Here is a 17,295-nt window from a genome sequence, read left to right on the forward strand (position 1 = left end):
CTTGGGCGGATTTGCCGATAATGTTGTTTTTTATCTGGGTGCTTTTTTAATTTGTGTTTACTTTCGCAAGTCTATACTGTTTTGCCCACTCCCCGCTCATCCCCTGGGGTGTCTTCAGGCTGAGAAAATTGCCATAACCAATGAGGTAAAGGCCGGCAATCCTTTTACACAGTTCCCAAGCATGTTAGCTGAGTCAACAACAACAGCTGGAGTTTATCCTATTACCCTCAATCACGACAGTTATAAACATGTCTAAACCAGCTCTTAGGTTGGAAAGGTGTGCTGAGACTGAGGTTAACACACTCTGAGAAATGGATGGGGAAAAAAAAGACAGCGTGAATTACATACGTACACATATTTAACTCCCTTCAAAATCCTAGAACAACATGTGATCACGACCAACTGAACGTCTCCAGGGTATTAAAAGCTAACATGACCATGGAGCTGTCAGTGCCCCTTTGTTTTTTCAGCTTCTCCGTCCTTAGTCATGGAATAAAGAGGTTTTTGTCTTATTAAAATAACTATCGCAGGAGAACAATAATCAAAAAGCTAATCCTTCTTGTTTGTTGAGGATGTTTCACCTTTAGCCCAAAAGGTTCCTTAAGTTCTAAAAGTGTCAGAACCAAATAAGCCTTTTGGATCAAAAGTGAAATGGCTTCCATTTACAAATATCAAGTCCAGTTTCCTTGATTAAACATCTGCAAATTATCATAAACTGGATGACTGAGTATCTACATGGACTTGAAAAACCGTTTTATCATGATGGAGAGCACGTCATTTTTTACTGACAACATCAAGTGTCGCTCGGTGGAGATAGCACATCCCAAATTTGAATTGGTAAAAATGAAATACAAGACTTCAGCGAGACGATGCGACACACATGCTCACACATGCAGAGAAATGGCCTTACACACAGAGACACATGGTACTATAAATAGGTATTTGGTACTGAAGGGTCAAGTGGAGTCCAGCCCCGCAGATATCAGCCCTGTACCCAGGGATCAGTCTGTAGCCTATGACAGCCTGCGGGTCTGTTCTCGATCTGTCAACCACTTCTAACGCTGTACCCAGACCAGATTGCATAGTATTGGAATTTCTGCAGGGATTTGAAAAATCTCAAAATTGACCTGTTTTCAGCGTCGAGAGAAAATCAGTATGTTTATGCCATTGAGAAAAGGAGAGCTTTTTTCGTGTTGTAGGGAGAACAGGATGTGGTCGTACGGTACAACAACACGGCTCCATTCTACCCTCATTGCGAGAAAGAATGTGTTGGCTGACAGTCCATTTCAGCAACACAACATGGCGAAATATTTGTACTGTTTGGTCTTTGTGCTGGCAAAACAGTGGGTGAGTGGTTTGCAGTCACAGCGAGAAGTTCTTTGGTTTGGGCTTTTACGTGTGGAGTTGACATAATCTTGTGTAAGAGTCATGTTTTATAAAATGAAAAGGTTTCTATTACGTAATGTGTACAATATGGATTTGTCTGCAGAATGCAAAAATTGTGTTGCCAACAATGCCTGACAAATGTGTTTTCACGACATACATGTCATTTGTGGGGTGTCACAAACATTTTTAAAATGATCACAAGCCGAATCGACACTCACATATAAAGTGTTTTTTAAACGACATTTGTGTTTATTTTACTTACACAATTGCTGCTATTGTACACTGCAAATTATGTGGCACTTGCCAAAATTAAAAATTGTCCATCCGTTTTTTACCACTTGTCCCTTTCGGGGTCGCGGGGGGTGCCCATCTCAGCTGCATTTGGGCGTAAGGCGGGGTACACACTGGAAAAGTCGCCATCTTATCACAGGGCCTACACAGATAGACAGACAACATTCACACTCACATTCACACACTAGGGAAAATTTAGAGTTGCCAATCAACTTATCCACAGGTGCATGTCTTTGGAGGTGGGAGGAAGCCGCAGTACCCGGAGGGAACCCACACAGTCACGGGGAGAACATCAAAACTCCACACAGAAAGATCCCGATCCCGGGATTGAAATTAGGACCTTCGTATCGGTGAGGCACATGATGTAACCCCTATCCCACCGTGCTGCCCAATTCAAAATTGTATTTCTAGAAATTTCTAGAGTTTTAGGAGCTGTTTACTTTTTGACTTTATGTCATATATTTTTTGTTTTTAGTGTATTTTTTCCTAAAACCTAGTCTTTTCGTCTCATATTTTGTCAGCTCTTTTCTGCAGTGAACTTAAAGGCCTACTGAAACCCACTACTACCGACCACGCAGTCTGATAGTTTATATATCAATGATGAAATATTAACATTGCAACACATGCCAATACGGCCGGTTTAGTTTAGTCAATTACAATTTTAAATTTCCAGCGGAATTTCTTTTTAAAAATGTCGCGGAATGATGACGCGTGCGCGTGACGTCCCGGGTTTTGGGGACATATTAGCGCAGCACCATTTGCGGCTAAAAGTCAGCTCTTTTCATTGCGCAATTACACAGTATTCTGGACATCTGTGTTGCTGAATCTTTTGCAATTTGTTCAATTAATAATGGAGAAGTCAAAGTAGAAAGATGGAGGTGGGAAGCTTCAGCCTTTAGCCACACAAACACACGATGATTGCTTGTTTAAAATTCCCGGAGGTGAAGTTTTACTATGGATCAGAACGGTCAAACGAACATGGTTCCCGACCACTTGTCAACCGGCAGGTTTCGGTGAGAAAATTGTGGTAAAAAGTCACCTCTTACCGGAGATCAGCTGAGCTTGCGTCGTCCATGCAGCTGCCGTCGACTTCCCTCAGAGACTAGCGTCAAGACACCCGTGGACACACCCCTCCGACTATCAGGTACTATTTAATCTCACTAAAACGCTAGCAACACAATAGAAAGATAAGGGATTTCCCAGAATTATCCTAGTAAATGTGTTTAAAAACATCTGAATCCGTCCCAATGCAATCGCCTTTTTTTTTTTACTTTATTATTATTATTGATTTTTTTTCTAGTCCTTCGCTATCAATATCATCCACAAATCTTTCATCCTCGCTCAAATTAATGGGGAAATTGTCGTTTTCTCAGTCCGACAAGCTCTTGCTGCTGGAGGCTCCCATTAAAAACAATGTGAGGACGAGAGGAGCCCTCACCCTTGTGACATCATCGTCTGCGTCTTCCGGTAAAGGCAAGACTTTTTTATTAGCGACCAAAAGTTGTGAACTTTATCGTGGATGTTCTCTACTAAATCCTTTCAGCAAAAATATGGCAATATCGCGAAATGACCAAGTATGACACATAGAATGGACCTGCTATCCCCGTTTAAATAAGAAAATCTCATTTCAGTAGGCCTTTAAGGAGCCACATAACTTTGTCATTAGCAGAACGAGCATCACATGCTACTCGTCCCTTCATCCCCCAGCCAGTCCTGTCCAGAGTGAGTTGGTGTCATTGCTCTGGTTTTACCTAATGACAGCTTTGCCGTCAACATGAAAGAATGATCGGTTTGAAAAAAAATCTCTTTTATTTTGACGTATCATATCTTCGATTTACTGTGGAGTGAGCACGCGTGCCGTGTTTTTGACTTGATGGATTTGTTAGAGTCTTTTCTATTCATTTTTATCAAGAAGGACCTCTGTAAACCTAAGAATTGCCACTGGAAATATCTTAACAGCACAACCAGACAATGCCAAGTCTATAATAAAGAAAAATATAATTTTAAAAGTTTCATTTCTCTTCTGTTGAGTTTCTTGGCTTTGTCATTGAGAAGGGCTGAACCCAAGAAGGTGAAGGTTGTAGTGGAGTGGCCCCAACCCTCTACCCATACCAAGTTACGTCGTTTTCTGGGCTTCGCTGGAATCTACAAACGATTTATCAAAGACTTCAGTAGGGTGGCCGCACCACTTCATGCACTCACTTCCACCAATGTACCTTTTCGGTGGAACCAGGAAGCAGGTATGGCATTCTGGTGCCTGAAGAAGAGCTTCATCTCTGCACCCATCCTGGTGTACCCTGATCAAGACTGCCCGTTCATAGGTAGATGCTTCTGAATCGGGAGTTGGCGCTGTGCTTTCGCAACGCTCCAAGCAGGACAACAAGATCCACCCCTGTGCATTTTTCTCGAGACGCTTATCTCCTGTGGAGCGCAATTATGATGCTGGTAATCGGGAGTTACTTGCTGTTTACGAGACTTTGAAGGAGTGGAGACATTGGTTGGAGGGTGCTAAATATCAATTTCAGGTTCTTACTGATCACCGTAATCTTCTCCATGTCCGAGCCGCTAAGAGGCTTTATGATCAACAGGCCCGTTGGTCCCAGTTTTTTGGTCGCTTCAACTATGTTCTCTCTTTTAGACCTGGATCTTGTAACACCAAGGCTGATGCGCTCTCTCGCCATTTCTCGGAAGAAACCATTGACAAGACACCAAAAGAAGAAACCATCCTTCCTCCTTCCAGGATTATCGGCATGGTCACTTGGAAAGTGGAGGGTCTTGTACAATACGCTTTGAGAAAGAAACCAGGGCCGCGTAGCCGACCTCCCAACAGACTTTTTGTCCATCGGGATCTACGTCCTCAAGTTTCAGAGTGGGGACATTCCAGTGTGTTCTCCTGTCATCCAGGATTTCAATGCACACTTTCTTTCATCCGCCGGCGATTCTGGTGGCCATCCATGGCCAAGGATACCCGTGAGTTTATCCCCGCATGCAATACTGGACGGAATAAAACGTCCCATATTGTAAAACAACATGGCATCCCAGTGGACATTGTATTGGGGCCACGGTCAGTCTTATTTTTGGCTATCATCCGCAGAACAATGGTCAGGCTGAGAGAGCTAACCAGAGTGTAGAAACCATGTTACGCTGCATTTCCGCACGACAACCATCATCATGGAGCAAGTTTCTGCCATGGGTGGAATTTGCCTATAACTCCATGAAGAGTTCAGCTACGGGATTATCACCATTTGAGTGCTCCATTGGTTACCAACCCCCTATGTTTAACCAACAGGAGATTGAAGCATCAGTGTCATCCTCTCGCAAACACATTAAGAAGTGCCATCAGGTATGGAAGACAGCCTGTGCCTCTACTTAAATCGTCGGAATGAATTTGCAACCGGAGACGCATTCCAGCCCCCGTTTACTCTCCTGGCCAGCAAGTACTACTTCGTACCAAGGACGTTCACCTTAAGGTACCATCCCGTAAACTCGCACTCCGTTTTGTAGGACCCTTCACCATTGAGACCATCATCAATCCTGTTGCAGTCAAATTATCTTTTCCACCGTCTGTTAAACGACACCCCGTAGTCCACGTTTCTCAGATTAAACCAGTTGCTAGTTCCCCACTTTTCACCCCCAACCCCATCCCTCCTCCTCATAGAAATTTTGGACAATGGGTATACTGTATGGACAGTCAAAGAGATCTTCGGGGTCCGTCGACAGGGGAGGGGTTTAGTTTATTTGGTAGACTGGGAGGGTTTTGGACTCAAGGATAGGTCTTGGGTTCCTGCTTCCCACCTTGCTGACCCCGAACTTCTAAAGGAGTTTTATCAGGCCAACCCTGGAGCCCTTTGGCGCTCGTCGGGGGCCTCGCATAAGGGGGGCTGGGTGGTACTGTTGTGACACACACACACTCCGTGCTTCCGTCTGCTGCGGGAGTGCGCAGAAGCTCAGCTGGGAACACCAGACACGCCCCCGTGCTCATCAGGCAGACCGCGCCCACTCCCCGCCACCGCCGGTGCAATCAACATCTGACACACCTGGCATTGATGAAGGACGGCAGTATAAAGACGGTCGACGCTGACTCATCGACGTCAGAACGTAAATCTACTATTCCGCTCGTGTCACCACTGCTGTTTCCCTCCTGTACCTGGTTTGCCTTCAACGATCCTTGACCCTGCTTTTGGACTTTAAGACTCTCTCTCCTGCCTTTGACCTCCGCTTGGACCCTGGACTTCCCCTGGCTTCTGCCCCCTCGGATTTGGACGCTGAACATCCAACACACACCTCAACAAACCTCACGGTATTCACATATGGTAATTCCACACATAGTCGTTCATGCAGACACATAGTAGCATACACACTACACGTAATCATCAAGTATTCAATAAACCAGTTGAACTTGGCATCCCATTGCTGTGCCGTCTCCTTCCCCAGTAAAACATAACCAAAAAAAATATATATATATATATATATATATATATATATATATACATATATATATATATATATATATATATATATACTTTTATTATTTTATTTAAATATATATAATTTTAATATTTTATTGTATTCATTTATTGTTTTTGTTTTTGTATTTTATCAATTAAGAATTGTTACAAATGGTAATCGCGACTCACTTGTAAATTTTTTTTTTTTTTTTATGCCCCAAGTAGTGGCAATACTGGGGAATAGTTTGTTTTTATTGACAGCAAAATCCAAAGAAAATAACCAGACCAGGAAAGAAGTACAAAAATAAGAATATATTTCCTGGGCAATAACAGGAAGGTTGACATATCTGCTTAAAATGAACAAAATACTGTTATGTAATCATAAATATACCTGTTACTAAATTCTATACATATTTACAGCATGTATATAATACGTTGTTGGATGTATTTTGATGTTTTTTGAAGAGGTTTATATCGCCGAAATGTGTAAATCCTGATTACCTGTATTGTTTTGTATATGGATTGTGGAGAATGGGCAAAATCCAAAAAGTGCAGTTCCCCTTTAAGGTTTCTGCCCGGACATTCAGCCAATTATGACATACCCTTTTTTTAAATCCGTCAAGTTAGCTTTAATTAGTTTATTTTCATAATTCATCAACCCTAATGGTGGAAATGATGAATTTCTAAATCTGATGCAAAGCTGGAAGAACATTTAGGTGTTTTGGAGTGAAGCTGCAATCCAGCCCACACTGCTGTGGCCCCCGGCCAGCCCCTGCCGACTCCATAGGCGTCAATTGCAAAATTCCAAACAACAAAAAACTTGACCCAGCATCTCCACACTCTGTGTTCTTTATATAATGGCAGACATACTATCTCCTTCACAGAGGTATTGCAGTGTTTGTGGATTCCATTTGGAACTGGCGGCAGACATACGCCGCTCTGGGCCACGGTTCCAGGCAAGTGAAGGTGACCGAGCCACAGCGGAGATAAAGACATCAGAAAGATTTAAGATGGGGGATGTTAGGGGAGGCTCCTGGCTAAGGCACGATTGGTTTGCTATCACTTTTTGGTTTGGCGTCCATGAAAGGTGTTTTGTGTTTGAAAGCCCAGGTCAGAGGACGAGGAACAACGTAGAACTTGGTGCGCTCAAATCCATCCCTTCCCATCATAGAATAAAAATATTGCTGTTCATGTCATTAGCCTCTTTTTTTTAACTATTCAATTTGTCTGCTTTCATAATTCCTACATTTTTCATTTTAAAAAAGCAGAGCCCAGATTGTGGGAAAGCCCCCCTCTATTTTCTGATAAGACTGATTGAGTGCTGAGAAATGACTCGACTTTGCTGCAGACAAATGCAACTTCCATCACTCAACTTCACATGGCTTTAAAAAGCAAAATATAGAACCGAATGACAAATGACGGTTTACAAAAATACGACTTCAAGTTTAATTTAACTGTAAATCAAACACACAGAGAAATTAATGTGCGGACTGTTCCCGGGGATTCATGTACGGAGTTGCGTGGATATCTTACTAAAAATGAACGTACGATCAAATCCAGAAAATTGTTTACGCGATTAAAAATGTAGATGTATGTAAGTGTTTGCATGCACAAATCCAAGCACATTGCAATCAACTTAAAAGACATATGCCACGCCCCCTTACAAATATGCAAATCATAGTCATGGGCTGGAGCTTGCCACGGTCTGACCAATCACAAGTCAGCAGGAGTTGCTTCTTTCTCGTGTTTGCATTGTGCAATTGTCAGCCGTCATCGCTGTGTCTCGGAGAACTGAACACGCGGGAATACAAAAAGAAATGGTCGTGTCAGAAAAAAGGTGAAGAAGATGTGCGTGGCCGAAACAGAATTTTTGTGTATACTCGGTTCGCAACTCTCTGATTGCGTCTTGTTTCAGTCACAGTTCTTCCGTGGGGGTGACACCAGACTTGTAATTCTCTTCCAAAACACTGGGAGGCAGTGTCTCCAGAAGGAGCAACTGCAGCTGTCATTGACAATAAACTGTGTAGAAGTGGCATGTGGGTAAAGTGGGTAAAGCGGCCATGCCACAAACCTGAGGGTTGAAACCATCCAAATCGCTGCTGGTGTGTCCTTGGGCAGGACACTTTACCCTTGCCCCAAGTGAGGGGACGTAGGCGCAAACTGGCAGCCACGCTCCCGTCAGTCTACCCCATGGCAGCTGTGGCTACAAAAGTAGCTTACCACCACCAGCTGTGAATGAATGATGGGTTCTCACTTCTCTGTGAAGCACTTTTGAGTATCTAAAAAAACACTATATGAATCTAATTCATTGTTAGTATTATTATTTACTTCCTATGAAGAGTGACAATGGACGACAACCACAACATCCACATATTTGTCTGCACTGGAACTAATCATCACTTTGCTTTTCAAGGACGTTATGTTCATAAACCAGACAAAAACACCTTTATGAAGATAGACGGTGCAACTTCTGAACAAGTTGTGGTAGAGGACGCTATGATTATTTGCAATGCAATTCGGCCGTTCAGGACATGGGACAAGAGAGAGCTATCATCCATCCATCCATTTTCTACTGCTTTTCCCTTTCGGGGTTTGCGGGGGTAGCTGGAGCCTGTCTCACCTGCATTTGGGCGGAAGGCAGTGTACACCCTGGGCAAGTAGCCACCTAATCATAGGGCCAACACAGAAAGACAGACAACATTCACACTCACATTCACACACTAGGGCCAATTTAGTGTTGCCAATCAACCTATCCCCAGGTGTATGTTTTTGGAGGTGGGAGGAAGCCGGAGTACCCGGGGGGAACCCATGCAGTCGCAGGGAGAACATGCAAACTCCACACAGAAAGATCCCAAGCCCAGGATGGAACCCAAGGCCTTCGTATTGTGAGGCACACGTACTATCATGTAATTGTAAATACATTTATTAAATATCAATCAATGTTTATTTATAATATCTAGCATAATATTTTGAAAGTCCAGTCCATAGTGGATCTAACATAATAGTGAGAGTCCAGTCCATAGTGGAGCCAGCAGGACACCATCCCGAGCGGATACCTATTGTAAATAAACAACATGCTGGTGTTAATCTGTATGTTCCTGAAAGATTATTGGCGGAGAATGATAAGTGTTTTGTGAGTAAAAGATGTGTGCATTACGGAAGAATTGGCAAGAAAAGTTGAAAAGAGCGTCGTACTTTGTGACTTATTCCGGACGCAACAACAACACAATAAGCTGAAAAACGACACATTCAGTAATTATTTTGTAAACCGCACCGTGGTATTAAGTACACAATATCAGTTTTCATCAGAAATATTTAATCTCTGTTTTATTTAATCTAATGATTTGTTCAATTTAAGCAGTCTGCTCGCCTGTGTTTAGGGATCCTCCTTGGCAAAAACTGACCAATTACAGCGCTGCGTTCTACGTCGCCAGCAACGCAAACCTAGGGTTTTGGAGATGCACGCTAGTCTTGCGGGAGGCTACGCGGGGCCGGGGGGATGGAGGAGGTGGCTGGTGGGTTGTGCGACGAGAGTAAATTACGGGGTTAACTCTGACATTTCACAAAATAATGTAATGTTTTCTTACAATTACGTGGATGTATAGCATGTGTTTGTTGATCCAAGTGTTGCGTAGTAGTTTCCACAGCCACATATCTGCCACCACGTTTCCCCCTGTACTGCGGTCCTGTGCTGTTACCAGAAATAGTATTTGCATGTGAAAATTAGTACAACGTTAAATCAATTGCCTGTATCAATTTAGCAGGTAAAAACCATGTCTGGAATGATTGTTAAAAATTTTTCCAAAACGCCGCTTGGTAGAGTTATCCAAAATTACATCGAAAATGGCCAAATACATACATTTTGGCATTGTTTAGCACTAGTATTCAACATTGCAAACACAAAATACTTCAAAGGTCCTATTAAAGCGAATATCGTAAGAATAGTGGAATTATAAGACTTGTCTAGGGTGTACGCCGCCTTCTGCCCGAATGCACCTGGGATAGGCTCCGGCGCCCCTGCGACCACAGGACGGACAAGTGGTACAAAATAGATGGATGTATAGAGTGAAATGATACAATTTGAAACACTATTAAAGCAGTGGAATTGTAAAGGACTTCAACATTAGCTTTAATAACAAAACAAACGTTTGTAAATGAGCTAGCTTTGTACTGTATAAACACATTTTGTTACAAAGTTACATCAATTATTTTGCATTGGGGTAATCGGAGTCACCCGAATCTTATAAAGTTTTATGTATCGTTGTAGCAACCATCTTTTTAAACGGGGTGCAGCACTAACCTACCGGAGTCATGCCTGGAAGTTTTGCCCAACATCCGGTATCTTACTCCCCAGCATTAGCTATTGTTGAGTTGAGTTGGGCTTCACGGTGGAAGAGGGGTTAGTGCGTCTGCCTCACAATACGAAGGTCCTGCAGTCCTGGGTACAAATCCAGGCTCGGGATCTTTCTGTGTGGAGTTTGCATGTTCTCCCCGTGAATGCGTGGGTTCCCTCCGGGTACTCCGGCTTCCTCCCACCTCCAAAGACATGCACCTGGGGATAGGTTGATTGGCAACACTAAATTAGCCGTAGTGTGTGAATGTGAGTGTGAATGTTGTCTGTCTATCTGTGTTGGCCTTGCGATGAGGGGGCGACTTGTCCAGGGTGTACCCCGCCTTCCGCCCGACTGTAGCTGAGCTAGGCGCTAGCGGCCCCCGCGACCCCAAAAGGGAATAAGCGGTGGGAAATGGATGGATGGATGGATGAGTTGAGTTGAGTTTGAGTTTGAGTTTATTTGGATAATGCATGCATACAACATGATACATTACAATTTCCAGTTCCTCTATTCAACATGTTTGAAAAGGAGTAGGATGAAGCAGAGTTTATTCAATCCTACCCTTTTTCCTTTACATAGCAGTTGCTAACACTTTTGTTCACTTCCTGTTCTCAATTTATTCAATATACCCCATAAGTAATAATACAATTAAATACATAAATAATATTTGGGGAAGTAAGTTACATGTCATATGGTGAGATGAGTGAGATTATCTTGAAAATGAATGGATGGATGAGGTAAATTCAGAATGTTTATCATGGTTCTTCTTCTTTGTACTTTCTAAACATTTTAAGTTTCAAGAGTTTCTTGAAGTGGATCATATTAGTACATTGTCTGATTTATTTGCTTAATCCATTCCATAATTTAATTCCACATACTGATATACTGAAGGTCTTAAGTATTGGACGTGCATACACATTTTTTAAATTAACTTTTTCTCTAAAAGTATATTTCTCCTCTTTTGTTGAGAAGAATTGTTGTATATTTTTTGGAAGCAAATTACAGTTTGCTTTGTACATACTTTTAGCTGTTTACAAATTCCTTATGTCATGGAATTTCAGTACTTTTGATTCAATAAAAAATATGTTCTCTACATCCAACTGTGGAGTGGGGGGCCGTGACCTGCGGACCTGCAGCGAAGCGGAGTGTGGCCAGTACCGGTTTTGAGATCCGCGACAGGTGCGTAGATGGCCCACCTGGGCCTGGTTATCTAATCACCTGTCACTCTGTTAAAAGGCAGCAGCCGGTAGAGCTGGAGCAAAAGCGATAGAGACAGACACAAAAATACAATTGCTGGAAAGCAACCCACTGAACTATTTGAAAAAAATAAAACAGTGTTTGGTGGTCCGAAGAACCCACTTGAGGGCAACCTCCACACCAACATTATGTATCATTCTAACTGATCTTTTTTGTAACACCGTTAATGGAGGAAGTGTACTTTTGTAGTTATTTCCCCATATTTCTACACAATAACTCTGATATGGTAACACTAGCGAGCAGTAGAGAATAAAAACTGTAATACTCGGCAGTCCCTTCTGAAAGCATTCAGAAAGGTGTGACAAAAAATAAATAAAAAGAACAAAGAAGCCATAGGCCGTCCGGTTTCCCTATTGTAGCTTATTACAGCCAAGTGACATTCCATGCAACTCAAGTGCATTAGAAAGAACATTTCTTCCTGAGACATTCCTGGCAGTGGGACCATTAGATGCCAGCTCCGACCAATGATATTTTTACTGATATTTAACTGGCAGCCTCTTTCAACGTAGACAAACACTCCACCATTTTAACATTTATTGCAAGTGATTGGAACAATGTGAACTCCAACAATCTAAAGTATGTATTTGGAATTCCTATGTTCAATCTGGACGTCATTTTAATGATATTATACGCAGTTTGGACATTTCGGCAAGTCACATCTGTGCTATCTAAAACACAAGAAATCACAGAAAACACAAAAAGTCATGATTTGATGGAGATGTCTGCGTAGTTGGCCAATAAACACGTGTTGACGGGGAATATGGAGTGTGTTTTTTCACATGCAAAAAGGCATGCATCAAACAAGTAGCAGCGCTACGAACGCCCGCTGCACACTTACATAATTGTATATGATATCCGTCTAATTGATTTATGAGAATCCTCAGTTCTATCACACACTTGCAGGCACACACGCATTGGTCCAGACAATTCAGATGAGACTTGTCACGTCTGTTGACATAGGGCCCAATTAAAGGGGAGGATTAAGCCAGGGCTGAGTGACCTCTTCAGGAATCCCCCCAAGACGTTGTGTGTATGCTGTCAAACTCACTGCACTTTAAGCACTTTCACCTGCTAATTAAGGTGCCCATGGGCGGCTGCCTTATGCGTTTGCATATGCGCTCATGCATGTGCATTATGTTTGTCTGAGTGTGTCTGTTTGTGTTTTCATTTACAGCCTATTTAAAGCACGGGTGTGCAAATTATGCCCCGTGGGCCCCAATGACTTCCAAAATTTAGCCGGGCGGCCGGGCCACAATAGATTGCGTGTTTGTGTGAACTAAATTACATTTCACAGGTATACTGTACATACTAATATTTTGGTAAATTATTTCGATACTTTTCGGTACTTTCGGGACCACAAAGAATTGCATAATTGGCCTCATTTTGACAAAAATGTTAAAGTTCTGTTAAGGGGGGAGGGGATCGCAGCTTACTGTGGGGTTCGTACCCCCGGGATGCAGACGGCCCACTCTGGACAAAGCGTGCAGGTAAGAACATGATTTAATCTTCAAAAACACGTACCAAAAACCGAAAAACAAGCAGAAGGGAAAATGTGCCGATTGAACGAGAAGCTAAGGTACAAACTAGCACAGGGAGCATAAATTAGGAGCCAAGAAATATCAACGTAGCTGTGGAGGGGAGCGTGGCCTGCGGACCTGCAGCGAGGCGGTGTGTGCCAGGACCGACTGCAAGATCAACGACAGGTGTGTAGATAGCCCACCTGGGCCTGCTTATCTAATCACCTGTCGCTCAGCAGCCCGGGAGGAGAGAGGTGGTGGAGGTGGAGATGGAGCGAGAGCGAGAGACAGAGACAGCCATACAAAGACAATTGTTGAAAAGCACTGGAGAGACAAAAATATTGCAAAATAAAACAGTGTTCTAAACCCTGAAACGGAACTGTCATGTCAGTGCTTGGTGGTCCGAAGAACCCGGAAGGGAGAAACCTCCACAGTAACCTGTTGCGTACAGCAAACAATGAGGCCAGGACGAGTGTGGCGAGAGCGGTGAATAAATAGCTCTCTGATTAGTGGTAAACAACAGGTGAGCGTGCCGACCACTAACCAGAGGCAGGTGAACCCAATGAATCCCCATGGAAACTAAAACAAACCCAGAGGTGCACAAACAGGAAGTAAGGGGGTCCAAAACTAACAGAAAATAACAAAAAATGATCCAGGCCACGGATCATGACAGGTACGTTAAATATGTTTCTTATTGCAATTTTGTCCTTGAATAAAATAGTGAACATACAAGACAACTTGTCTTTTAGTAGTAAGTAAGTAAGCAAACAAAGACTCCTAATTTAGTCTGCTGACATATGCAGTAACATATTGTGTCATTTATCTTTCTATTATTTTGTCAAAATTATTAAAGACAAGTGGTGAAAATGATTTATTAATCTACTTGTTCATGTACTGTTAATATCTGCTTACTTTCTCTTTTAACAGGTTCTATCTACACTTCTGTTAAAATGTAATAATCACTTATTATTCTGTTGTTTGATACTTTACATTAGTTTTGGATGATACCACAAATGTAGGTGTCAATCTAATACCAAGTTGGTACATGATCATACGTTGGTCATATTCAAAGTCCTCATGTGTCCAGGGACATATTTCCTGAGTTTATAAACATAATATACATTTTAAAAAACGAAAAGAGATGTTATGATGCCAAAAAATATCGACGTAATCATAGTGGCATCGACTAGATACGCTATTGTCCATGGTATCATTACAGTGGATGTTAGGTGTTTGTTAACATTTTGACGCCGGTGAGCTACGGTGAGTAGTGAAGCATGTTTAGCTAGTCTTCGTCCTGCAGGGATAATACTTCTACGAAACGTACTTTATTTGTCGCCATGTAGACCAGGATTAGTGATTTAGAACAGTGGTTCTCAACATTTTTTCAGTGATGTACACCCTGTGAACATTTTTTTAATTCAAGTACATCCTAATCAGAGCAAAGTTTTTATGGTTGGAAAAAAAGAGATAAAGAAGTAAAATAGAGCACTGTCATCAGTTTCTGATGTATTAAATTGTATAACAGTGCAAAATATTGCTAATCTAAAGTGGTCTTTCTTGAACTATTTGGAATTAAAGATATAAAAATAACTAAAACGTGTTGAAAAATAAACAAGTGATTCAATTATAAATAAAGATTTCTAAACATAAAAGTGATCATCAACTTAAAGTGCCCTCTTTGGGGATTGTAATAGAGATCCATCTGGATTCATGAACTTAGTTCTAAACATTTCTTCACAAAAAACATCAATATTTATGGAACATGTCCTCAAAAAATCTAGCTGGCAACACTGAATATTGCATTGTTGCATTTCTTTTCACAGTTTATGAACTTACATTCATATTTTGTTGAAGTATTATTCAATAAATATATTCATAAAGGATTTTTGAATTGTTGCTATTTTTAGAATCATTTAAAAAAATCTCACGTACCCCTTGAAATACCTTCAAGTACCCCCAGGGGTACGCGTACCATCATTTGAGAACCTCTGATTTAGAAGACCGGGGATGGACTTTAGCCACTAGCTAGCTAGCCAGGTCTTAAATCACTTCTTCCTGAGAGCGTTTCAGTGTTATAACTTAATCTTCATCGTCAGTTTTAAGCCAAAATGCGTCCGTTCTCCCTCTTTTGTCTACCACTGTGTCTGTCAGTGAGTACTCCATTATTATTCACAGCTGTACATGCTTGTCTGCTCGTAAACCAGCAATGACACAACGTGACAACGACTTTTAGTGTTTGCGTACACATAACCGTCAATTATTATGACTGTACAAAATAAATATTTACGTGTGTGCGGCGGAAGAATTTGTGATATTACATAGAGTAAGACAGTCGCTACAAGATTTTTTTTTTTTAAGTTAACTTTTTACCTTTAATTTTAATTATGTCTCCCAGGCACGAGGTAGACATTTTTGGTGGCAGAGTGTAAAAGACTAGGAATAATTAAAAAAAGTTCCAACAGGATGGAGAGACGAGTAGTGGGAATCCTTTGAAGAGATGCAGTGGTTGAACCACAATATTGTGTGCGACGTAGTTTTATCCCAGTATCAATTAGTAGGGGAGGCAAATATGACACATGTTTTTAATTTGCATAATCAGCTGGGTGTTGTTGATAAATGGCTTTCACTTTGCATAGTAGTAGTAGTAGTAGTAGTCATTTTATTTTAGACCCAGGGGGATCCATATCACAAACAAATAAACCATACAACAATAAAACGTAAATAAAAGAAAAACAAGCAGAAATAAACTAAACAAAAAACTTGAATAAAAAAACAAACAAACAAAAAACACTCCACAATATTCAATGTCCAGCATACAGGCTTACTCGCCAGGTAGATTAATAGTAGAGTTTTAGCTTGCACTTACAGATGCAGCGACAAACTGTAGTTACTGTTAGTGTTTTTTCTGAAGTGTTCCTGAGCCCATGTGGTGATATCCTTTACACACAATGTCGCTTTTTGATGCAGTACCGCCTGAGAGATCGAAGGTCCGTGATATCATCGCTTATGTGCAGTGATTTCTCCAGATTCACTGAACCCTTTGATGATATTACGGACTGTAGATGCTTAAATCCCTAAATTCCTTGCAATAACTCGTTGAGAAATATTGTTTTTAAACTGTTCGACAATTTTCTCACGCAATTGTTCACAAAGTGGTGACCCTCACCCCATTCTTGTTTGTGAATGACTCTGCATTTCATGGAAGTTAGTTGTATACCCAATCATGGCACCCACCTTTTCCCAATTAGCCTGTTCACCTTTAGGATGTTCCAAATAGGTGTTTGATGAGCATTCCTCAATTTACTCAGTCTTTTTTGCCACTTTTGCCAGCTTTTTTATTTTATTTTTTTTAGTACAGGTACCAAAATTGATATCATACTTTTCGATACTTTTCAAAATAAAGGTGATGAAAAATAATTTCATTTTAACAGAAAATCTTGTGATTAATAATATGTTTTTCTTATCGCACTCAAAGAACAATTGTACAACATTTGAATTACAATTAATAGGTATTAAACACACTCTTGTTGTACTCAAAGAACAATTTACAATTGTACATATTACACAGAGCCTGTCATAATCTAGGATTATGTTACAATAGAATAAAAAGCTTTATTGATATTGTATTAATTTCATAATTTATGGTTGCCACTCTTGGTCTGTGCTTTACAAAAAATACAATCATTGTATTAATTTCATAATTTATGGTTGCCACTCTTGGTCTGTGCTTTACAAAAAATACAATCATTAGTAAATACTAAAACAATGCGGCTGAAACTACACATAGGAGACATGTAGCAGGTAAAACACACATTGTTAAAGATAACACACAAATTGTAAGAATTGTAACAAAATTCAGTCATTTCACTTGCATTAATTTACGCCATGTGGGCAGTTTTTGCCAACCAGCTGTATACACATCTCTGAATCTGTGTATGTACAGCAGGAGAGCTGTTAACTACATGCCAGCCTTCAAACTCCATGCAGATCTGCATGTTTGTTATTTAAATATTTTACTTAAGTTTGAAGCAAAAGTGGCAATACTGTATTGTGCTTGTC

Source organism: Nerophis ophidion, linkage group LG08 (assembly GCF_033978795.1).
Source record: "Nerophis ophidion isolate RoL-2023_Sa linkage group LG08, RoL_Noph_v1.0, whole genome shotgun sequence".
Classification (NCBI taxonomy): Eukaryota; Metazoa; Chordata; class Actinopteri; order Syngnathiformes; family Syngnathidae; genus Nerophis; species Nerophis ophidion.